The following is a 26,376-nucleotide window of genomic DNA, read 5'->3' on the forward strand; positions in this document are numbered from 1 at the left end:
CGTTGAATTTTTCTTAATTTAAAAACCCAATTTCGACCCGGAGATCAATTTGACCCGGCTTACGGTACTTCTCTACAAAACCATGTTTCATGGACCTATAGGATGTTACACCGCATGAGTAATGTATCAATAATCCATTGATTTAGCTTAAGGATTTTTAAGGCCTTTACTCGCGGAAGTTCTTGGATGCACTAGATCATCTTTTAAAATAGCTTCTCTGCAGAACTATGCTTCATGGACCTGTAGAATGTTACACCGTATTAGTAATGTAACAAATATCCGTTGATTACGCTTGTAGATATTAAACTCTTTACTCGCGGAAATTCTTGGATGACTTATAACATCTTTAGAAAGTAGTTCTCTATAGAACCATGCTCCATGGACTTGTAGGATGTTGCAACGCATCAGTAATGTAACAATAATTCTAAATTATGCTTGTTGATCTTAAGGCCATTATTCGCAAAAGTTCTTGGATTACCTAGAACATCTTAGAAAATTACATTTCTATAGAACCGTGTTCCAAAAACCTGTATGATGTTACTCCGTATCAGTAATGTAACAACAATTGATTAATTACGCTAGTAGCTTGCGGAAGATCTTGGACCTTGAATACTTTTACAGAACCGTGTGTCTAGTTTTTTTTACAAAACCATGCTCCATGGACCAATAAGAAATTACACCGCATCAACAATGTAGCAATAACCCATTGATTTCGCTCATAGATCTTAAGGCCTTAACTCGCGGAAGTTTTTGGATGCCCTAGAACATCTTTGGAAATCAATACTCTACAGAACTATACTCCATGGGCCTGTAGGATGTTACACCGTATCAGAAATGTAACAAAAATCTAATTATTACGCTTGTAGATCTTAAATTCTTTTATCGCGGAAGTTCGTGGATGACCTAGAACCTCTTTAGAAAGTAGTTTTCTACAGAACTATGATCCATGGATCTGTAGGATGTTACCCCGCATCAGTTATGCAGCAACGATTAAATGATTACGCTCGCAGATTTTTAGGCCTGTATTCGCGAAAGTTCTTGGAGGTCCTAGAATATCTTTGAAAATTACGTGTCTATAGAACTATGCTCGAGGAACCTGTAGGATGTTGCACCGTATCAGTGATGTAACAGTAATCCATCGATTACGCTTGTAGATCTTATAAGGCGCTTACTCACGGAAGTCGACAGAAATATCGCCACTTATGGAGATTTTTCAATTCGTACTGGTAATCATGCCCACACGTTTGAGGAGTAGTAGATGTAATTTCAAGTAATACTGAATAAATAGAAGATATTTTCAAAATCATCATAGGTCAGATTCAAATAGCAAATTTGGATATGGAGCAGATAACCATACCTGTACGTTTTGCATTCACATCCGACGATTATTACCAGGCAATATAACATAATGCTGAAATAATGATTCAGCAGGATAACTGCCCTTCCTCGATTCTGATATGCATGCAAAAAGCTATGTGTAGCACTAACACTTATACTAACTAACCTACCTCAAGCTAATCTACAATCATCAGTCTACCATCTGAAATGGTAATAACACATTTCCCAGCAAGAAGGCGGTAGACTATGTTATTATAACGCAATTAGAAAACCCACCGGTCGGTCTGGTAATGCGAACCGGCACGCCAAGTTCAACAGCCCCCAGACCAGACGGAATCAATAGGTTGTTTCTTGGAAAATTGTTTCTGGGCTTGTGGAACAATAAAGATAAATTTCCATGCGTTAATGTGGTCGTTATGTTGGGAAACCGTTCGTCAGTATTTTAGCTAGAAATCCATCAAAAGTTAATTTGGTTTTAACTGACTCAAGTCAGCATTGTGGCCAATTGGTTACTCATGCTTCGAGTTCGATTTTAATAATCTTCCTGTAACATTTCAAATTTTCCTTATAACGATTTTAAATCCTATCTGCTCTACTTTCAATTATGGGGACTGGGATACACATAAAGCATACATCGATAGGGTAAACGCTCCCTTAGTGGAGGTAGTACCGATAGTGGTGGTAGTGGCAATTTAGCACTATTTCGAACGAAAAGCTCGCAAATGGTATTTTTAATAGATCCATCACCAGTGTAGAATTAGCATTTAAGTTAAAATACATGTTAATAAAAAAAAAGTTCCTATAGTGGTTGGTCCCATAAGAATTCAATGCGATGCGCCACTATAGGAACCAATGTTAAATTTTACCACCACAATAGGAACCGTGTACCTATAGTTGGTACATGTGATTTATTAGAAAAAAAAACTGAAATAAACGACGGTTAGCAAGTTTAAATAAAAAACTACCGATTAACGTTTTCAGACTTTTTATTTTATGGTATTATCAATTTTATTCAATTATTTTACTACAAGCAGCTACTAATAGCTCCACTGTTGGTATGTTTACCCTTGCCATTTAGTTGTCAATGCTTCATTGGAAACACATTTTGATATTGATAATGCCTTCGAAAGTTTGACTAGTATCATAATCGAAGCTAGAGGTGCGTCCATACCAAAGTGTGTAGTCAAATTCGACTCAGTTATTATTGACGACGATCTGAAACTTTTGTTCCGTCTTAAAAATGTGAAGAGAAGACAATTCCAACGAACTCGAGATCCTGCTTTGAAAGTTATTTGGCATGATCTTTCGGCAGGAAAAATTTGAGCATGAGCATGAGCATTTGTGAAAGCGAGAAAAACAAGTAACATATGTCCTCTTGTTTTGATTTTTGTCATAAGAATTTAAAATACTGTCTACTGGCAAGATGTATGTGATATGTCGTGATTCCTTTGAAAAAGACCGTCCAGATATTTGTGAAATCATTTTGCCCCCATATTATATTAACATTTATGTTTGAGACTATATTTGGGATCTAATGCCGCGATTACACTCTTCAGAGGGGCAACATTCATCGATTTGACCCAACTGATTGAATGCTCTTACAAATAATTTTCATACCATCGGTTGCTGCTTAAGTATGAATGGTATTTCGTAATCTGTTATTGTTTAGCTACCAAATTTTATGAAATTAATCAAATCAAAATTGAGTTCCATAAACTTTCAAATAAATCGTTTTTTTTTCTAACTGTGTTTCGTATCGCTATCAGATACTTTTTAATCAAATTATGCTTGGCATGAATACTTAATACAAAAAAGGTTTGAAGTCACTGTAATAACTAAATATGATATCCCAGAATCAAATATCATGTGCTAAATTTTTATGCAAGTGATCATTTTCTTTTAAATAGATAAGTACGTAAACAGTATAAGTAGTCCTTAAATCCCTAATAAATTGCCTACATTTATAAGGCATATATCTCTCTGTTTAGAGTAGAGTAAGGTGGGGCAAAAGTTCGAGTGGGGCAAGAGTTTCTTTTGAAGTTTTTGAGCTCAATTCAAATTATTTCTTTCGGGTGTCAAGGTTGTTCGAACCCTTTTTGAAAAAGAGTCTTTCACTCCAAAAATTATGAAAATTGATCAATATTTCGAAAAGTTATGACAAAATGTTGATTATTGATCAAAAAATTGTAACATGCGATGGTCCTTCCAACGCATGTAATGGTGTTGGACTTCGATCCAACCGATGTTCCGAAATCATTATTCTCCGCTCAGGAAATGAATGAACACGTAATCCGAGTTGAAGGGAGAATATAATTTTCCTACCGGAGGCAATTAAAATACATTTCAAGTTACATGGAATTCATAATTTGCAATTACAAGTGCAACGAAGCAACTACTTAAACTAAGCTTTTCTATTTCAAATCAATTAACTTGCTACGTATGCCCGGTTCATGAGAACCCCTGGCATACTGTACACTGAAAATAATCGACACGCCTCATCCATGTTCTTTTACACATTAATGTATCGTTCAAAACAGCACGCTATATGGCTCGAACGTGTAGAATATTTTCAGTGTGGAATTGTAATGAAATCGAATTCGATGTTTTATTTTGGGGCGTAACTAGGTATATTTTGAAGATGTTTTAGCATGTATAACACTTTGCAAAAAAGATTTGGAAATCATATTTTACACATAGTGGGGCAAAAGTTCGAATTGTGGGGCAAAAGTTCGAGTCATGTGGCAACTTTAGGTATAAACCTAAAAATCTGCAAAATGTACATATTATTACTAAGAGTGATGGAGTTAGAGACACGGTGCTTCATTTACCGTTATTATAAAAAAAAATAGACCATCAAAACCTGAAACGCCAATCTCTTTCTTCATCATTCCTACACCTCTGGACAAATTTTAAAAAAAATCGTTAGACGAAATTTTCTAAGTTTCTATAGAAAAACATCATATTTTATAACAGAAGCATGTTTCTGCCATCAAAATTTGAAACGCCATTCTCTTTCTTTATCATTTCTACACCTCTGGACAAATTTTGAAAATAATCGTTAGACGAATTTTTGAGTTACGCCCTTTTAAAGGGCCTAACCCCTAAAAAATGAGGGTTTCTATAGAAAAACATCATATTTCATAACAGAAGCATGCTTCTGCCATCAAAATTTGAAACGCCATTCTCTTTCTTTATCATTCCTACACCTCTGGATAAATTTTGAAAGTAATCGTTGGACGAAATTTTGAGTTACGCCCTTTTAAAGGGCCTTACCCCTAAAAAAATAGAAAAATAGAATTCTATAGAATATCATCATATTTCATAACAGAAGTATGCTCCAAAGTCCAAAATAACGAACAGTATCATTAATAATGCTACAATTTGATACTATGTACTAATATTGAATGCATTGTGTATCAAAATTAGCCATAACGCCAGTATAAGGGAAGTATTCTTTAATCTGTAGGATACGGACGTTGTTGGCTTCATTTACTATTATAGCCAGAACAATGTACAATGAAAAACATAAACGACAGTTCATTTACTTTTTCATTTATATAGTTAATGCTCACCCATAAACTGAATTTCAAAAATAATGTTGGTTAAATTCTCCAGTTACGCCCATTTGAAGGTCATAAGTACTTATAGTAGAATAATTATACAACTTAGTTTCATTTGATCACGTTTATTCTTCGGTAACGTAGTTTAGCAGATAAATATAGAACTATCATTACAATTGATCATCTCAATCCCTAGTTTTGTATGTTTATTAATTGAAAACAGCATTCACCAAAAAATCTAACGAATGAGATAGGCACATGCCATCGCTTGTTTTGTCTTTAAAAAAGCAATACAAAAAACTTACGTCCCACGCTATGAATGGCAATTGATACAAACATGATTGCTTCCTACATGTTTGAAAATACTTCCCTTATATTAGCGTAATGGCCAATTTGTATACAACCCAAGTAGCACCTGCAACTTGATTAGAAATGATCGTTGTTGCTAACAAGTTGCAAATGAGTTTTCATGAAACAATGAGTTATTAAATAGTTATAATGTGATTCCGGATGTTTTCATTCGGCTTCTGAAAATTGAAAAATGTGAAACTATATTAAAACCTATTAAAAACCTGTCGTTCATGCCACACTCAGTTATAACATGTTTGTAACTGCTAATGAGATCAATATAAACGTCATCGATAGTTGAAACTTACGGAACCAATTTATAACTGAGATATATCTGCTTGTTGCAACCAATCTCAGTTACAACCAATTTAAAACCAAAACATTTATGTTGACTGTTATAATCTTGTCACACTTGGAACTAACTTAGAACATAACGAAGACTTTTGACAGGAGGGGCGCAAACTGCGGAAAGTATGGTAAAAAAAGTTTTGCGACCATAAATACTGCCAAAAAAACCAAAACTGCTGCAGGTAAGTGCGAACAATCCATTATGGATCTCTAAATCAATCTTTGTATTGAACTTTGTACTTTTTGCTTGCAGTGAAATACACAACGAATGTTGGTCATCCGGTGATTAGAAAGAGTTCCTCCGAGGAGCACCATTTGCTACATCTGGAAGCGGAGTAATCTGGTGGCCATCCTAGTGCTTATGTGACCCGGATGAAGCCGCTAGGTGACGTTCCATCATCGATGACGATCATGAGATGTTGTATTTTTTGAACGCATTAGGATGTGCATCAGCAGCAGCAAGAATTGAAACATAAGAAGTACAATGCCAGCCAGAAGGCACCGCCAAAACCACCGGAGAAATGAGAACGAGTTTACCAGTTTATTTGAACATTCCGTCATACGACAACTTTACCCACTATGAAGATGACGACGGCCTGGATGATGTGGCCAAGGCTGTGGATTTGTTTGTATCGGTCAACTTTAATAACGCCGCCCAACAAGACGACGCGGAACAACCGTAGCTTCGAGGCAAACGGGCTAAAAATCCTTTGAAATCATTGATCATCGGTGCATTGCAAACGGAACAATTCCCGAAGATTCGGCAGACCTGCATGTCGGTAATCGTTATATGTATTATTATTTCAATAAAAATAATAAATTGCTTCTTTCATTGATTTGGGTGTTATAATTTTTTTTGCCGTCTGCGAACTGCTCAAGTCATTTTGATGCGGAATCATTACTTGACCATTAATACTTGTCCAATCCTTTTGCACAGTACGCAGTGGAAACTAGGCCTAGGAGGGTCAACCAGAAAAAATGACTTAGTGTCGTATTTATATTATTAGGTTTAGACTTTTCTTAGAGTCTAAATGCAATGTTGTCTAGGTTAACCTCAATGCACATGAAAATTTACCATGTTATTTTATTTTAATTTGGCATAATGGTTGATAATTTCAAATTAATTAATTTTCATACATTATATTTTGATTGATTTATTGGGGAAGCCGTGCATAAATAACTTCTTCGATGTGGAGGATTTTCAATTTCAAATAAAACATTTTCAGCTTTCTATGAGAGCATTGAATAGGCTGCCAAAATGTACTCAGACAAAGCAACATGGCGTACATTTTCATCACAAATTGCATAAATTTACACTCCCAACATGACATGTACACTAAGGGGCGTGAGAAATATGGAATCATAAGGCATACTTTCACATTAAATCAGAAGCCGCATACAAATTTAACATTCTTTTTCAGTCAGAATTTCAATATATTTGTGCACTTAAATATTGAGAACAGAAATGAAGCCACTGATGCATGGTCACTAGCAATGACGAATGCCATGACTAGCTGATTAGTTATCGAATCGGTCACCAATTTTTAAGTTGACTGTTAGTTGTATCTCAGTTATAAAATGATTGCAAACTAGAACCGCTCATAACACGAACAGATGTTTTATATTGACTCCGCCTCTTGCGCTTTTTTCGTTGCAATTCAGTCGTTATTAAGACGATTGGTTCAAACGGCATAACTTTCAATATAGTTGTAAACAAATTATAGAAACTTGTTAATGCCCTCGTGTGTTGCTTGGGAAACATCAATACAAATAGCCAATATTAGCGCATAGTATCAAATTGTAGCATTATTAATAATACGTTTTATTATTTGGGACTTCAAGACATGCTTTTGTTATGAAATATGATAATTTTCTATAGAAACCCTGATTTTTTAAGGGCTTGGCCCTTTTAAGGGCGTAACTCAGAATTTCGTCTAACGATTATTTTAAAAAATTGTTCAGAAGTGTAGGAAAGATAAAGAAGGAGCATGGCGTTTCAGGTTTTGATGGCAGAAGCATGCTTCTGTTATGAAATATGATGGTATTCTATAAAACCCCTATTTTTAGGGGTACGGCCCTTTAAAAGGGCGTAACTCAAAATTTCGTCTAACGATTATTTTAAAAATTTATCCAGAGGTGTAAGAATGATAAAGAAAGAGTTTCAAATTTTGTTGGAAGAAGCATGCTTCTGTTATGAAATATGATGATTTTCTATAGAAACCCTCATTTTGTAGGGGTTAGGCCCTTTAAAAGGGCGTAACTCAAAAATTCGTCTAACGATTATTTTCAAAATTTGTCCAGAGGTGTAGAAATGATAAAGAAAGAGAATTTTGATGGCAGAAACATGCTTCTGTTATTAAATATGATGTTTTTCTATAGAAACCCTGATTTTTTAGGGGTTAGGCCCTTTAAAAGGGCGTAACTCAAAATTTCGATTTTTTTAAAAATTTGTCCAGAGGTGTAGGAATGATGACGAAAGAGAATGGCGTTTCAGGTTTTGATGGTATATTTTTTTTTGAAGCACCGTGAGAGACAAAATTCGATTAAAGTTGAAAAATATGTTGTTTTATCTGAATTCAGCGGAAAACTACTAATATTTGGTGTAGTAAATTTAACCCTGATTTGGGTAAAATGCAAATCGAATTTTAAAGTGTATTCCAGTTCTAATATCAAATATTAAGTGGTTTCAGGTATTCATATTACCAAAGTGTCAAAATAGTGTGCTACGGTTAGCGGAATTCCACAAACACTAGATTCGAACTTTTGCCCCAGTGCACACTGGGCCACGAGCGGGATCTAGCAAGTAAAAACCTCTAGCGTTTTGGGAGTACATTTTTTTGAGTTGGTGTCTTCTGAGACTTGTATTAATTGTACCTGTACTTTTATGTGGTGAAGAAAATTAGTTGGTAATTTTGCCGCATAGGTGGCGCTGCGATACTAACTTTTTTGTCTTACGTCCTAGAGGTTTCCCGTCTTCTGCAAAGTTGTAGAGCGTGCAAAAATAAGTAAAGTCGTCGAAGACACCAAAGTTGTGTGACTTCAAATAAAAAAGTTATATTAAAAATAGTAAAATTTACGTGAAAATCACGTTTTCATGACTATTTTGAAAGTTTATCGCAAACTTATCAATTTTAACACTTCACACGTGTTAATCAAAGTAGCCTGTGTCTGATGATATCAACTTTACAATTTTTTGGACCTTTAAATGGTTTTTTGGGCATACTAGTAAAAATTACTATGATTTTTACTAGCAGTTTTTTTTCCAAAAAGCTGTAAATTTCGGCTAAATTTGATGCTTGCTTCAAAATATACCGCTCAAGATTTATTAAATCTGAAAGTTTGCCGGAGGTATAATTTGGTGCTTTTGAGATTTCTTGTTTTAAAATATTGATGTTTTTAAATCTAAATTATTTTGAAAGAGAAGCTATTCTTTATTCCAGAGTTTTTTTTTGTCTGTATTATCGAGACTTTTAATCCTAGGCTAGTTCATCTCGGGATATTCCGGAGTTGTCCTGCCAGTAGATACTCACGGATCACTTTTCAATTAAGAGTTTTATGTTCACCCAACGCCAAAATTGACGTTTTGTGTTCAATTGTTTTGTGTACATTTGGGAGTACATTTCAATTCATATCAATTTGTTGAATCAACAGTGCTCATATATTTATTGGTCTATTGAAAGAAATAAATTATAATGGTTTTTGGCCCTGTGTGAGCGACTCACGCAAGTGCGAAGTTTCGTAATACCAATCCGCGTGGTCAATAATGATTTTCAGTTAACTCAACGTACATACGTAAAAATGAATAAATTAATGGTTATATTATAAAACAATCTTCAGCTCAAGATGAGATTTAAATTCACGACTGTTATACAAGTACTTTACTTACTAAGTCACAGTGCCAATTAATGACACGGCATTGATGAGCTAAGTTTTTTTTTCATAATTTCATCAATATCCATCTAAACATATGTACGTTGAGTTAACTGAAAATCATTATTGATTCCACGGATTTTTATACCGGAACTTTGCACTAACGTAAGTCGCTCACACAGGATCAAAAAGCATTATGTATATTTTTTTTATCAATAGACCAATACATATATGTGCATTGTCGATTCAATACATTGATGCGCAAGACAATTGAACACAAAACGTTAATTTCAAGTAATTAAGGCGTTGGGTAAACATAAAACTTTTTATTTAAAAGTGATCCGTGAGGATCTAATGGCAGGACAACTCTGGAATAAAGAATTGCTTCTCTTTCAAAATAATTTAGGCATAAAAACATCAATATTTTAAAACAAGATATCTCAAAAACACCAAATTATACCTCCGGCAAACTTTCGTATTTAATAGATCTTGAGTGGTATATTTTGAAGCAAGCATCAAATTAAGTCGAAATTTGCAGCTTTTTGAAAAAAAAACTGCTAATAAAAATCTTGGTAATTTTTGCTATTTTGCCCAAAATAGTTATTTATGTAACGAGTTGCAAAAAGTTGAATTTTTCAGCACGAGTCGTACATTTATCCAACGAGGCTTGCCGAGTTGGATAAATACGAAGAGTGCTGAAAAAATCGAGTTTTGCAACGAGTTCCATACAAAATTTTATGCAATGACTTTTTTCATAATGCAACTCATTTGAGTTGCATAATGTTCATAATGCAACTGAAATGAGTTGCATTATGAACATTATACAACTATTTTTCATTATGCAACTCATTTCAGTTGCATAATGGACCAGTTCGGAAATATTGGCCATTGTGAAACCAAAATGAGTTAGATAAAATATAAATTATGATACTGAATTGCATAAAAACATTTTAAACGTCCCGAAAAATTGTAAAGTTGGTATCATCAGACACAGGCTACTTTGATTAACACGTGTGAAGTGTTAAAATTGATAAATTTGCGATAAACATTCAAAATAGTCATGAAAACGTGATTTTCACGTAAATTTTACTATTTTTAATATAACTTTTTTATTTGAAGTCACACAACTTTGGTGTCTTCGACGACTTTACTTATTTTTGCACGCTCTACAACTTTGCAGAAGACGGGAAACCTCTAGGACGTAAGACAAAAAAGTTAGTATCGCAGCGCCACCTATGCGGCAAAATTACCAACTAATTTTCTTCACCACATAAAAGTACAGGTAAAATTAATACAAGTCTCGGAAGACACCAACTCAAAAAAATGTACTCCCAAAACGCTAGAGGTTTTTACTTGCTAGATCCCGCTCGTGGCCCAGTGTGCAGTGGTGGGGCAAGAGTTCGAATAAAACACACACATACAAAAAGTGTTGTAACTCAAAATTGGAAAGACATTTGGCGTAACTTTGTTCAGCAAAATTTTAGCTCATGGATGGTAGAATCACCACACGGTATTTATTTATTTTTGTCTGCTTCGATTTTTTGAAATAGGTTGAATTTTCAACTAGGGCCGAACTTTTGCCCCACCTTGGGTTTTAATCCTAAAATTAGGCTGATATAAGTTTAATTGTGACTTTTTGTCCCCCCCCCCCCTTTTCAACATTTTTTTGGCTGGATTTCGTCGTGCCCAAATTTAGATATCGCATATGGATGAGAATGCTTTTCAATTATTTGGGCCGGATTTACGGGGGGGGAGGGGCATGGCCCTGGGCCCCCACATTTAAGGAGCCCCACAAAATTTTACTTCCCGAAAATGTGAAACAATAAAATTTTGGAAGGATGTAAATGACATGTTGTGGTTTCAGGGCTGACAAAAATTTCGTTTTTTTCTAATGTTACTTCCTTCTTTGGAAAATTTTGGTCGGATTTCAACATTTCAATGGTGGTTCACAAATAAAGTCTTCAAGAAATTTTGAAAATTCAAGATATAATACAAATCGTCATGATTTTTTTTAACAAATCCGACAAGTTTAAAGATTTTCTTTAATTTTCATCAAATACATTTATTATTTTTCATCCGCCCCCCCTTGACGAATCAACGAGCACTGTGACAAAAGAAGAATAAAATTTGTTTCGGCCTAATTGGAAAGATCATAGCTTACTGTTCTGTGGCTTACACAAACTTCATCTAATACTTGATAACAATATTTCATAAATAAATCAGTTTTCTGCAATTGCACAAGATGTTTTACAACAGTCCTTGTAAAAATCTTCTTCTGAGTTCTGGAAACTTTCCAAAACTGTGTAGAATGGAGAGCCAAAAAGTTCCTGCTGAATATTCTTGTATATTTCTGTACTAGAGAAACTCTAGCAAGCACAAGAAACACAGACCGGAACTCTTACAAATAAATTGCATAAAAGGATTATTTCGAAGAGTTTCTGTCTGTATTTCTTCAGTTCTTAAGAGAAGTTATTTCTGAATGAGGGATGTAATTTTGGTGAACTTCTGACAATACTCATAGGAAATTTTTGAAGAAATTTGTGGAAAAATATTAATAGATGATGAAATTCTGATTTTTACCTTCGATTTAAAAATCGTCTTAGATCTCCACCAAACATTTTCTAGAAATTTCTCAAAAAATCAAAAAGAAGTACATAAATTGAAGTCAGAAGCTCCATCAGGAACGCATTACAGATTATCGCTAAAATTTCACAAACAGTCAGTGCCGGATTTAGGGGGGGGCCAGGGCCCCGGGCCCCCACATTTTAGGGGCCCCCACAAAATTTCACTTCTCGAAAAAAAAAAATGCGAAGCAAGAAAAAAAAGTAGTGCAAGAAATTTCGCTTAATTTGATTTTTGTCATAAGCACTTCGAATTACTGTGACATGGTGTATGTGATTCTTTTGAGTAAGACTTCAAATATTTGTCCATCCATTTATGAAATTTTAAATTTTGCCTCCAACATTTATTACCATTTTTTTTTTGTTGTGCGTTTCCTTAAGAAAAATCATCGGATATCATGAAAAAAAAAATCTTTGACTTAATTCAAGAGGAACTCTAAACCTCTTCAAATTACGGAATATTAAAGTTTCTGATAAATTTGCTTGTATGTTTCTGTCTATAGTTTTTGAAAACATTTTAAAAAATCTATAAAGTACTTGAATGAATCCAAGGGTTTTTTCATCGAAATTTAGAAGTATTTTTGGAACTCTTGAGTTTGATTTTACTTGGACAGCTTACGAATGCATGGCAAAATTAACTCCTAACGAAATGGATTGAGAAAACTTCAGTAGAAATCTGTGGAGAAATGGGCTGAAAACTTTGTCCGGGTTTTCCACTCTAAATTTTTAAGAAATTCAATAGAAAATGCTATTGGGCATTGAGTCATAAATTCTATCAGGATCTTTTTTTTCTTGTATTCATATAAATTTTCTCTACAATTTCTTCGGCATTATTTATTAGAATATTTTTTATCTGTATTAACGAGACTTTTAAGCCTTAGGCTAGTTCATCTCGGAACCCACGCTTTACTTCCTTTCCGATGGAAGAACTCACATTTTATAGAGTTTGTCGGGAGTGGGATTCGATCCCAGGTCCTCGGCGTGATAGTCAAGTGTTCTAACCATCACACCATGTCCGTTTCACAATATTAGAATATTCTCTTTGATACCAGAGTAATGTGAAAAATTCTTTTGCAAGGTCGATAAAACCTTTCCTAATTTATTTATTTATTCATTTATTTGACGTCAATCATTCGTAGACCGTTAGTTACATAAGTATGCACATTTTATATTGCACTATTCCACTTTACAATGTTTATTAAGTTCCTTGGTTTTGAGTATCATAAAAGTATTTTTTCGATTTTGTCCGAGTCATGGTTAGATCAATCCTTTCACAATATTGATTATAAGTGGTTTAGTGGACCGAATTTAGTGTAATTACTATGGTGAAAATCTACAGCAAATAAGTTTCTACTACGCAGTTGGCGAGTTGAAGCATATAAATTTAATTTTGACAATAGCAGTCGCGTTGGAACAAATTTTTGTAAAGTGTTCATTCTACATGGTGATCGACCAGCAACTTCTCTAGAGATTTCAGCAGCATATGAATTCTCTTTGGATTTCGCAAAAACGACACCACCGATTGCGCTACAAATTTTACTAGAAATTTTTCAGAAACATTTCAGCTATAACTTCTTTTTAAAAATTCTTCTTGCTGATTCTCTTTAAGCTCTTGCTTGAATTTCGACTAATTCTGGGATCCAATACGGTGAATACACTCTTGAAAAGATTTTTTGCTTTATATTATTACCATTGCTTTCACGCTAGAATTTCAAATCTGTAACAAATAACTCAGTGGATATTGACATTTTTCCTATTTAGTTCTGCTTATTGTTCTAGGTTCACCTTCCACAACTACATTCATATATTTGTAAGAAAGATTAATATTTTTTAGGTTTTTTTTATTTTATATGGACAAAATTTATCTTCTTTATTAAGGGCCCCCACAACGCCTGTGGCCCCGGGCCCCCACATCTGTAAATCCGGCCCTGCAAACAGTTACTTTATTACAACTATATTAGAATATAGCAAATATATTAGAAGTTCCTTTTTTTAATACCTCTATAAAATTTCCATAAAGTTTTACCAGAAGTTGATTTCAGAATTATGTCAAAAAATCTTTTGGGAGGTCGCTAAAAACTTCTCTAACTAAGCATTGCGCTAGAAATTCTTATTAAAGCTCTGCTATAAATTCTTCTTCAAATTTATCTGTCTTTCTGTCTGTGTTAGAAATTTTATGCCATGAGCATACTCGCGAAAAAAACGATTTTTACTTTACGTAATTTCTTGTAATATTGTTTTTACGCTAGAATCAAATCTGAATATTACTTATGAATGGGTAGCATTTTTTGTAATAAGATTCAAAATCTTCCACAACGACAATAGTACATTTTGTATGATTTTTTCACATTTTTTTCCATTCTATATAAGCAAAAATATATCCTTTAGAAGGAGGGCCCCCACAACACTGTGGCCCCGGGCCCCCACATTTGTAGTCCGGCTCTGGGTGCGTACCTTAGAATCGTTCAAGATGGCTTGGCCTGGTGAATATCAAGCAGTTCCATATTATTCAAAATTCGAATACGATGCGTAAAATATATTCAAATTCCAATGACCTCTTCATTCAAACAAATTTGGACTGGAATTTAACAATCGTAGAGGACATTATTGAGCTTGAAATTTGGGTTAGAAATATTTTATTACATGACAAACTCAATTAATTTCATAAAAAATGTCTTCAATAGTCCCAACATACACACACACATTATTTATTGCGAAACTAACTAAAATGTGATGAAAACAACAGTGGTTTTACGATTACTGATAGTAAATGGGGAATGTACTCATTTTTGGCTTGAATTTTCTTTTAGGGTTGCATTGTTTTGATCAGTCGTGAACTTAATCCATATTTTCTGCGTAATGCCAGCTTCAATTGTATTGATTCGTTGTACTGAAATATGTTTGAACTTTATTCAATAGAGTTATAATTTTTTCTACCTTGATATGACTATGAGGTTCTTTGAAACATTAAGTGAATGTTTGTACTGATCACAAAATATAAATGTATTAGATTTTTTTTTGTTAATTTTTACACAAGCTTCCCACGTTAGTACTTTAAAAAATCGAACTGATTTTCTTCTCAAAAATTCACATTCAATTATTTAGATCATAAGTGTAGCATTTCGAAGTCAAATTAAGGTAAAGTAGATATTTTGTTTTGCATAGATAACAATAGGAGCTTGCTTTTTGTAATTGAATTAAGAGAAAACTTCAAGGAATTGTATTATATACAAGGGATAGACAAAATAATCGGGACCGGCAAAATTTTCCCTTTTCAAAACGTGTTCAACTAGCTATAACATTTCGAAAAGTGCATCAAATATTCTCAAGAATTTTAAGTTAAGTCCATGGTTTTTCATAGCATTGGTTCATTGCATCCGAAGATATAACAGCGCAAAGTTGGCTAACGGATAATTTTACCTTTTTCAAGAATCTTTATAGCTTCGTAAAGAAAAGCCCGATCTTTTCTAAATTTGCTCCACTGATACACAACTTATAAACTTACAGTAAAAATTTGAGAATATTTGATGCACTTTTCGAAAAAATACAAGTAGTTGAATATTTTTTTTAAAGTAAAAAATTTGCCTGTCCCGATCATTTTGTATATCCCCTGTAAGGCATAGTTGATTCTTCTCGGAAATGTATCAATGAAATGGAAAGTCGTAATAGGCTGAAATTTGACTAGTTATTTATCAAAGTTGTTTCTCTGATCTGTGAAAATTTCAGTGGCGCACAAATTTGCATTTCAAAGCTATTGTTTTTCAAAAGTGTTTATGATAATTTCTAAAGTTCAAGTCGAACCTTCAAAAATGAATAAAATTCAAACTTTCTAAAATAGTTTCTAGGGGTGCCCCAAAACATAAAAAAAACATTTTTCTACATTTTCCATGCACTTTTATGCCCTACTAATGGAGTCTTTGATCACGGCAAAAGTTTTTTTTGTCGAGTAGTGTTATGGAAATATTTTTATTTTTTTATGTAAAATTTTATTTTTTGTGTTTTTAATAAAAAATATTTTTGGCGTTTATTTGACTCCTTTAAACTATTTTACTATGTTAGAATAATCTGGGAAAAAAATAAAATATGGTAATTTTAGCTATTTCATACAAAATAAACAATGGCTTCTGATATGGGACTAAAACATCAATTTTTAAATGATTTAAAAAAATGTAAATTCGCTTTAAAATACACCAAAAAACGTTTTGAGATATACAAAACAGTCCTTAATATCAGCCAAAAATATAAAAAAATACTGTCCACGAAACAAAAATTATAAAAATGCTTGAACTGACAGACAGAAATTCATTTAGATGTTTCAAGGAATATAGTTCTTCCATGTCACAAAATATTTGCAACACTTAGTCACTACAAGTTTCACATCATAACTGGACACAAAGACACAAGTTCCCGGGTCAGCTTTTGTTAAAAATATATATTTTTCTTCCATTTTAGTCATTTTATTACGTAAGGGCATTTTTGCGATTTTTCGACACCCCTCCCTTCTTTTGTAAGATTTTTTGTATGAGAATCCAAATATTTTTGTATTGCGCGTAAGATTTCTCAAACTTCCCTGATGCGTGTTGAAAGTAGGAGCTGAACCTAGATTTTTAATAGTTTAGGATCCAATCCCGGTATTAGCGGGACTGGACAAGACAAAAATTTATTTTAGACTCATTAGAGTGTCCCTCTCCACGGAAATCTTTAGTAAAAGGCGAAAGATTTATTCGACATTTGAAGAGAGACCAGAGTAACGAAAGATTGGAGTACGGAATCAAGTCACCGGAGTTGGTCCCGTTTAGCTAGTGATGAAAATAAATTCGTTATACGATTTTTATTTGGCGGAAAAATTCAAACTGGAAGTTCATGTAGCATTCACACATTCACATGCAATTCTATCCATTTCACCCATAAACTACACATGTAGATAATTTCCCGCTATCGCGCCAATTCTTTCTACGCATACTTGCCTACTACGCTCCTCTGTGGTATACATTTGTACTGCTTGGTCAACATACATAGGCAGTAGACACTTCCCCTGAATATTAAGCTTATACCCCTTATACCTGCACACACAAGCACAGTGGACGCGCGCTATAAACCCCTACTGATTCTCCTTCTTTCGTTTCGTTTTCACATTCCATAAATATTATAGCTTGACTCGGCTGTCTAGACTAATGTTAGGTTGTTTTAATGTCGCTGTTTTGTTAACAGAGAGAAATGAACAAGTTTAACAAGTTAACCTTTTGATAAGCTTAACTTAAGGCGAAACTGGATGCATTTCCTCATATTTTAGATTTGGATTTTTTATTAACGTTGAGCAATTCGTCGTTGAAATCATCGTCATCATCAAACATTTTAAAGCAGTTTTTTCGTTCAAAACAAAAGTTTTTGCTATGAAAATATATTCACTGTAGAGAAATAAAATGCAGTGAATATATTTTCATGGTCCTTGTTTTGATTTACAGCGAGAAATCTGCTTTTTACTTTCCGAAAAATGATGACGGATGCTTGAGCCTTAAATAACGAAGCAATATTTTCAAAATCTGTTTCCATACATATTTAGAGAAGGATCAAGGTATTTCCTAATTGTTTTTCCAGAGGGAAAATATGTTTCATATTTTACAAAAAAAAAACAGGTTTGAACTAAATTTCTAAAAAATAGTATTTGGGAGAAATAAAAACATTTTTCGCCAGGAAAAAAATATCAGCACCTTTATCCTTCGCATTTGCTTAATTCAAAAACATAATGAATATAAACAAGAAACAATTACTTCAATTCATTGCTTAAGGCATACTGAAAGAAAACTTCATCCAGAATCCGACTCATAAGTGATATGGTCGTATGATACCTACATGATGAAAGTATGAGCTGAACAATATCTATAGCATCGCATACATAGGACTTATAGTGAAAACATTTATTTTTTTTTATAGTTTAGGATCCAATCCCGGTATTAGCGGGACTGGATTAGACAAAAAAATATTTTAGACTCATTAGAGTGTCCCTCTCCACGGAAATCTTTAGTAAAAGGCGAAAGATTTATTCGACATTTGAAGAGAGACCAGAGTAAAGATAGACCGGAGCACGGAACCAAGTCACCAGGGCTGGTTCCGTTTGGCTAGTGATGAAAATAAATTCGTTATTGGATTTTTATTTGGTGGAAAAATTCAAACAAGAATTTCATATAGCATAAGATACAATTCTACCCATAAACTACACATGTATACAGTTTCCCGCTTTCGCGCCAAGTATTTCTCGCGTTACATTTGAAAAGGGCCTATCCCTAAAATGTAAACAAATCGATTTTGATACCTTACCATAGCACCCCCCAACAGTAACATACTGTGCAAACATCACCCGCCTAACCGTTAATCTTATCAAAATAAACCCCACCTTCAAAACGGCCGATCATTGCTTTTTTCCCAATCATTCATAAGCCCGTGCTCCAAATGGGCCAGTAACGGTAAAATTTTGTTTTCATTTGTTGGTCCTCTCGTTTAAAGGGCCGACAACCGAATTTTTTCCGAACGGCTCTCGGCCCGAGCGCCGAGAGAGAATTCTCTCTGTCAAAAACGGCCAAGCCTTGATACGATGTCAACAACGGACTCACTCGGGGGACCAATCCACGCTAAGAAAATTTGAGAAAGACTCACAATAAGGCCTACACCGCATGAAATTTTACAAATGAGCTTAACATGTTTATCTATAATTTTTCATACTTTTTTGATAATTTTTGATGCAATCTTGATTATTGATGCTCAGATACATTCAATCTTGTGTCATTAGAACGGAAAGCATGAAGAAAAATTCTTAAACTGTGAAATACGAATAGGAAATGTGATGGAAAATGTTTGCATCGATTTTTCTCAATGTTTACGTTCTAGGGATAGGCCCTTTTCAAATGTAACGCGAGATTTCTGCGCATACTTGCCTACTACGCTCTTCTGCGGTATACATTTGTACTGCTTGATCAGCATACACAGGCACTTCCCCTTAATATTAAGGTTATACCTACACACAAGCGCAGCGTACTGGCGCTATACACTCCTATTTCTCCTTCATTCGTTTCGTTTTCACAGTCCATAAATATTATAGCTCGATTCACTAGCATAGACTAATGTTAGGCTGTTCACGTGCTACGAAAAATTCAGTAACAAATTTTGAAAATGACGTATAATCAATGCTACACCATTGATTATACGTCGTTTTCAAAATTTGTTACTGAATTGACCTTTGTTATTTATTGACACATTCTACCGTGACGTTTTTATTCCTCCCCTGTTGGGGAATTTAAGCCACTGCGTCCAATAAGCTGAACTTTTGTGGCATAAAATTTAGTGACGTTACAACGTTTTGTCGCCTCTCTAGTCAGATTTTTCACTATAACTCGTAAACTCGACCGTAAACCCTCCAATATTATTGCATATTCGGATTCCTTGTAAAATTTCCAATAAATATGATCTGTTGAACAGTTAGTTTTCATAACAACGTTGTAACGTCACCCTACTTATTCCCATTTTTAACATACTTTTCCAATGAAAACTAACTGTTATAAAATAATATTTAAGGGTTTACGGTCGAATTTACAAGGTAAAGTGGAAAATCTGACCATAAAGGAGCCAAAACGTTGTATTAGCAGGTACAATATACAGCGCACTAGCAGTCTATTTATTAAAATTTAGTAGGTACCTACTTAATTCCACATATGTTTATTAGCCTGGTACACGGTATGGGAAAATACAAAAAATGGAAAAAACTCTAGCTTCTGTATACTTGAGTTCCACTTTGGTCCCATATCAACTGTGCCAAATTTCAGATCGATCGGGAAAACTATATTTTAGCGCCAGCTATTCTTAGTTTTTCATACGATTTACTATGGGGAAATTTTACTTCTGCAAAGAAAAATCGCTAGGAGTCACCCCTAGATCCCTAAAAATAAGTCGATGCATGATTTCTGTAGAAAACTTCACGAGGAATCAGACCTCCGAAGGCCGCAAACCGATGCAACGTTTGTGGAAAAAGTTATTAAGCCTCATTCGATCGATAAATTATCGAGATTTTATTAAATAAAAAGAAAATCACGTTAAGTACTGTTCCTTTGAATTCCACTAAGAATTTGCATCCTTTGACAGATACGTATTTCGACCTCAGCTGTAAGGTCGTAAGATTTTATTATTTATTGTTATTCCTTACATGTTGAACAGCGTCACATGCCTTAGATCGCTTTGCGGTCTTCGGAGAGTTAGTTCCTCGTAAAATTTCCAATAAAAATCATTAATCGATTTTTTTTTCGAGGTTAGGGGCAACCTGTGGCGATTTTGCTTTGAAAAAGTGATTTTCCCTATAGTAAATCGTATGAAAACTTAAAATGGCTGGCGCTAAAATATAGTAACTCCGATCGAGCTGAAATTTTGCACAGTTGATATGGGGCTGAATTGGAACTTAAAAAGTGTACAGGAGTAAAATGTCTTTTTGTGTCCCACGCTAATGCTTATCTTGCTTAACATTCAGTTTTCACATTCATTTCGGTTCAGTTCACTGTTAAAAGTAAATTTTATACGTTTTTGTAACGTCAGACAAATAGAATTAGTAGAATACTAAGCAATACGGTTATTAACGTTATTCATCCCTTGAACATCGAATCAAGCCGTAGTGATTCATACAGATTGTTTTACACTAGGTAGATAATGCAATATACATTCATTTGTGACAGAATACTTGTCATCCCTAATGCTTGACATACAAACATCGTTGATGCCATAAGTAAGCATACTAACTGGGGAGGAAATGTTTATATTCTACTTAGCGATGATTTGTCGACAATCCAAAGACAGCCCGGCCCAGGCATTCCAGATGTTGAAGGTGGCAATGTTTATCAAACAATTTCCAAGATCTTACTCACTTCTGAAACCAAAAGCAGCACAGTGAATAGTCTTTTTTTAGTCTTATAAGTTGTGTCAGAATCAGAAAGTATGGACACAACTTTGCAAGAAATAATAATTTTTTGAACGTGCAACTACTTTTGGTATTTTTTTTTTGGTATTTTTCATACACATAAAAGTAATCGCGTAGGGTATTGATTCCCTTCCTAAGCATGTGGCTCCCGTTTTCATCCTCCGAAAAACAAAGGATTGAAGCGCTGTTTGTTTTGTTTCATATTTTTGTATTTTTTGTCAGAAGTGAGCACCCATGAAAACAAAAAGAAAGGAATCAATCGGTGCCGTAATTGCTTGTTTTCGAATAGGATGAATATGGGAACGTGAGATTACTGATGGCACACATACCCTATATATTATATGGAAATCTTTATTCGGTGCACTCTTTTCGACCACTTGGTTGAACAAGTTAGCTCAAAAAATATTGCGGTTTGTACATAACACGTTTAACCCTTCAGCGCTAGTAAGGGGCCTGTCCATAAACTACGTAGACTTTTAGGGGGGATGGGGGGCTCTGGTCAAACTCTACACTCCATACACATTTCGAAAATTTTGTATGGACGAAAGTCTACGAGGGGGGGGGGGGTGGCTAGGTGGTCTGAGATGGCCAAAAATTAGTCTACGTTGCTTATGGACAGCGCCAAGAGAGCCTATTATAAATATTCGTCCTTGTCTAAATATGAAAAATTACTTTATTCAGCCATTCTATGGAAAAACGATACGTACATACTACATATAGAAGCCGTGCACAAATTACGTCACGCTTTTAGGGAGGAGGGGGGATTTTGCAGAACGTGGGGTGTACTTCATCGAAAATAATCAGACCCGTATATTTTTATTTCGTCATTAGGGTGACCAATTTTCTGATATGGTGGTCTTAAAAATCAAGGTTTCTAAAAACAAAAAAAAATTCAAAAAACCAAAATTTTTGAACTTGTCGAAGGGATCAAATTATATTAAGGTGCAGACAATATGCAAATATTTTAGTTTTTTCTCGTTTTGATTATATTTTGAATCCTTATAAAACTATGGATACCAAAAACATTAGGAATCACTCAAAAAAGCAATGCAATGTATCAGACCTGTGCACAGAAGTGACGCCAAGGGAGAAGTTTGGTCCCGAGACCATCAAAACGTAACAAAAACAAAATATTTGCATTTTTTTGCACCTAAACACATCTTGGCCACTTTAACGTATAATAGTTTTCAAACAAAAAAAAAAGTTTAAAATCGATCAACTGGTTCAAAAGTTGTGATTTTTGAAAAAAGAATAAAAAGAATACGAATCTAGATTCCATTAGTTTCAAATCTGTCGTTTGATTTATTTCAAACAGTTTTATATTTGTGGCCTAAACTAATTGACAAAATGTTTGATTTTGCCTCTAATATTTTAGGTTTTACCATTTATTTTCCTGCATGGATGAGTTTTTGACACAAACTGCAACTCTACAGTTTCCAAGCGGCTGTCACCTGAATACTACCCCACAGGAAAAAAGTGAATGTTTTGTTTTTCGTGTTGGGGACATAATGCCACTGCGACCATTAATTTGATCTACTGTGGCGTCATCCTCTTATTGTTTTTGTTGCCGTACTGAGAAGAACCGACACTATCAGGAGTGATTATCCTCACAGCAAATGGCGTTTGTCCCAATCAGGTACCGCATTTCGTATGAAACTTAGTACATGTTTGGGATGAGAAGCCCAAATTTCCCGAGGCCCCATTACGCCCCTTTCCAGAAATCTGCAGTGCAACACACCCGCACAATAAATGCTCAGAGGTTTCAGCCTCTAATTTACAAAATCGACATTTATCTTCTTGCAATTTACCAATCAATTTCAGATAGTATTTGCAAGGGCAGTGGCCAGCTATTAGTCCAACGTAAGTACTTAGGTAATTTTTATTCAGGTCTATAAGCCTAACACACTAAGGCGTCTGGTGTAATGAATCGCTTAGATTGACGAGAATCAGTTATGTTCATCGAGTTACGCTTAATTTTAAACTCTTCTAAAATCTTGAATTTTATTTTTAAGGCACTTGGAGCCAATCCAAAAAATGGCTCCGGTCCTATGAACTGAGTGGATGACCCTTGTTTTGCTAACTGATCAGCCTTTTCATTTCCTTCTATTCCGCGATGCCCAGGAACCCAATACAGATTAACCTTATTGCGACAGGACAATTGCTGCAGTAGCTTCGAGCATTCCAAGACTAGTTTCGAGGTATACACTTTGGACTTCAAAGCGTTCAATGCTGCTTTGCTTTCCGAACATATACAAATATTAGCATTTCTATAGGTCACTGCATGAAATTCTATCCATCTCTTTCACTCTTACAGAAATTTTGTAAACAACAAGGCCAAGAAACTTCAAAATCCCATACAAATTCAAAACAGTACAGTGCCCCATAGCGCCTTTTGAGACATGTCGGCACATTCCAAAATAGCATAGACTTCAGCCTGGAAGACAGTAGGCCACTTTCCCATTGGCAATGAAATGTTGACACCAGGGCCAAATATACCAGCCCCTACCAAATTGTCTTGTTTTGAGTCGTCAGTGTAAAAAACAGTTGGCTCCCCTGTTTCCCAATTGAAAAAGGCGAAATGTTTTTCCCAACAAAAAAAAAAATCCAAAATACATGGGCAATATATTTGCCCTAGTATAGCTCGTAATTAGGGTTCTGAAGAAGAGGTAAAAATGTTACTCGTAAATCACGCCAAAATCAAATATTTGGCTTGAAACTGATGCTGACTTCGAAAACATGGACGAATCGCAACCAGCTGATAGTTTTGAACTAGAAGGGTATCATGCACCGCACGATGCTGGAAATCAGTGTATTGAGCTCGTATTACCCCGTTGCGCTCTTTTTTGCATTTTTCAGAAAATCCATATTTATTTCCGACTGACGTGGTTTATGGTCGCATGGCCTTAACAATTGAAATATCTTCAAAAAACCTCGTCGTCCCTTTTAGTTTAAAATTTCCACATGCCTCTCCGCCCAAAATCGAACGCAATCAATAAGAGCAGGACTAGTCTTATGTCAAATTACCCCGAGTATCAATTGAAGCTTTCTGAACCATCGCACAACTGTCACCACTGAAATATAGCTGTTTTATATCAATATTCCCTACCTATTTGAATATATTTCTGCTTGGAATGAAATGTTTTCGATAAGTAGAACCGCATACAAACATACGCCTCACTCTACTCACTTTCCATCGTTCCCTTTTTTTTACTATTAGCTCAAATATTATGTAACTCGCATCGTTTTTATTCCTGTTTGACGTTTGCTCACTACCGTTATCTACTCAGTGGTTTGTGAAATACAATGTGGTTAGCATTGGGCGATTATGCTTTCATGACGATGATTTGAATCGTAATTTGCTTCAAGTGATACGTCTGTTTGTCAGTGGTAGAACTTTCCTTATGTGAAATTGCTAGGAGAATTTAATGCGAGTGGTTTGGATTGCCACATTGTTTCGATACGGCCAATTATACCCCTATCCCTTTTATTATTTTGAATATATCACTCATAGTTCTGCTTGGTGTGGAAGGGGGTGGAAGCTCAGGTAAAATATAATCTCCTGGGCGCCCATTAAAAACACCACCCCCGGCGAAGACTGGCGCTTGAGCCTAGCTATTTAGCACTGTAGTGGGGGAAATGCCAATGCAGTGGGTTAGTGGTTTGATGTCAGGCCCTGCGAGCCAGCCGTAAAAAGACTAGCACCGAAAAATCAACAAGAGAAGAATGCGAACCGATACCAATGGGACCACAGCGACGAAAAGGGACTTGCGATTAGAAGCTCGGTACGTGCAACTGCCGATCTCTTACCTTCATCGGGAGCACCCGCATACTCGCCGATATACTGAAGAACCGGGGGTTCGAAATCGTAGCGCTGCAGGAGGTGTGTTGGACAGGATCTATGGTAATCATACCATCTACCAGAGTTGCGGCAACACACGTGAGCTGGAAACAGCTTTTATAGTGATGGGTGACATGTAGAGGCGTGTGATCGGTTGGTGGCCGATCGGCGAAAGAATGTGCAGGTTGAGGATCAAGGGCCGATTCTTCAACATCAGCATAATAAACGTTCATAGCCCTCACTCCGGAAGCACTGTTGATGACAAAGACGCAGCTCGAACGCGAGTACGACCGCTGTCCAAACCACGACGTCAAGATCATCATAGGGGATCTAAACGCTCAGGTAGGCCAGGAGGAGGAATTCAGACCGACGATTGGAAAGTTCAGCGCCCACCTGCTGACGAGCGAAAATGGCCTACGCCTCATCGATTTCGCCGCCTCCAAAAACATGGCCATTCGTTAGCACCTTCTTCCAGCACAACCTCCCGTATCGTTACACCTGGAGATCACCACAACAAACGGAATCACAAATCGACCACATTCTGATTGATGCACGGCACTTCTCCGTCATTATCGATATCAGGATATATCGTGGCGCTAATATCGACTCTGATCATCACTAAATGGTGTTGGTTAAACTGCGCCCAAAGCTCTCCGTTATTAACAGTGTACAGTACCGGCGGCCGCCCCGGTACGATCTAGAGCGACTGAAGCAACCGGATGTAGCCACCGCATACGTGCAGAATCTCGAGGGAGCGTTACCGGACTAGGGTGTGCTCGATGTGGCCCCTCTACTCTGCTGGAGTACAGTCAAAGCAGCCATCAACAACGCAGCCGAGAGCACCATCGGGTACGTGGAACGGAGTCGACGAAGGACGCAGCGTGGGCGGTAATGCTGCAGCATGGAACCCGCTAGAATGTGGAGCGATACAGACAGAAGTGGAAGCAGCAGACCCGTCTCTTCCAGGAAAAAAGCGCCGCCTGGAAGAAGCGGAGAGCGAAGAAATGGAACTGCTGTGCCGTTCACAAGAAACACGTAAGTTCTACCAGAAGCTCAACGCATCCCGCAAAGGCTACGTGGCGCAAGCCGAAATCTGCAGGGATAAGGACGGGACAAATTGAGGTGATCGAAAAGTGAAAGCAGCACTTCGACGAGCACCTGAATGGCGAAGAGAATGTAGGCACGGGGGATCAAGGCAGCGGAGAAAATGACTATGTTGGTGCAGCAGAGGACGGGAACGAATTAACTCCCACGCTGAGGGAAGTTAAGGAAGCCATCCACCAGCTCAAACACAACAAAGCGGCTGGTCCTTAAAGGACGGTATCGCAGCAGAACTCATCAAGATAGGCCCGGAAAAGTTGGCCACCTATCTGCACCAGTAAGTAGTCAAGATCAGGGAAACCGAACAGCTACCGGAGGAGAGGAAGGAAGAGGTAATCCCATTCACAAGAAAGGCGACCATATGGAATGTGAGAACTTCAGAGCGATCACTATTTT

At 35.9% G+C, this 26,376-nt stretch overlaps 2 non-coding genes across 2 annotated transcripts; both read right to left on the bottom strand.

The window, feature by feature from the left end:
- Window positions 1–16,709: 16,709 nt before the first annotated feature.
- Window positions 16,710–16,836, bottom strand: LOC115267681 (U5 spliceosomal RNA). Its single transcript, XR_009998474.1, has one exon. It is a non-coding gene; the product is annotated as a U5 spliceosomal RNA (small nuclear RNA).
- Window positions 16,837–18,029: 1,193 nt separating this feature from the next.
- Window positions 18,030–18,156, bottom strand: LOC115267682 (U5 spliceosomal RNA). The gene has a single exon (XR_009998478.1). It is a non-coding gene; the product is annotated as a U5 spliceosomal RNA (small nuclear RNA).
- Between the last annotated feature and the right edge of the window lie 8,220 nt (window positions 18,157–26,376).

Source organism: Aedes albopictus, chromosome 2, assembly GCF_035046485.1.
Source record: "Aedes albopictus strain Foshan chromosome 2, AalbF5, whole genome shotgun sequence".
Lineage (NCBI taxonomy): Eukaryota > Metazoa > Arthropoda > Insecta > Diptera > Culicidae > Aedes > Aedes albopictus.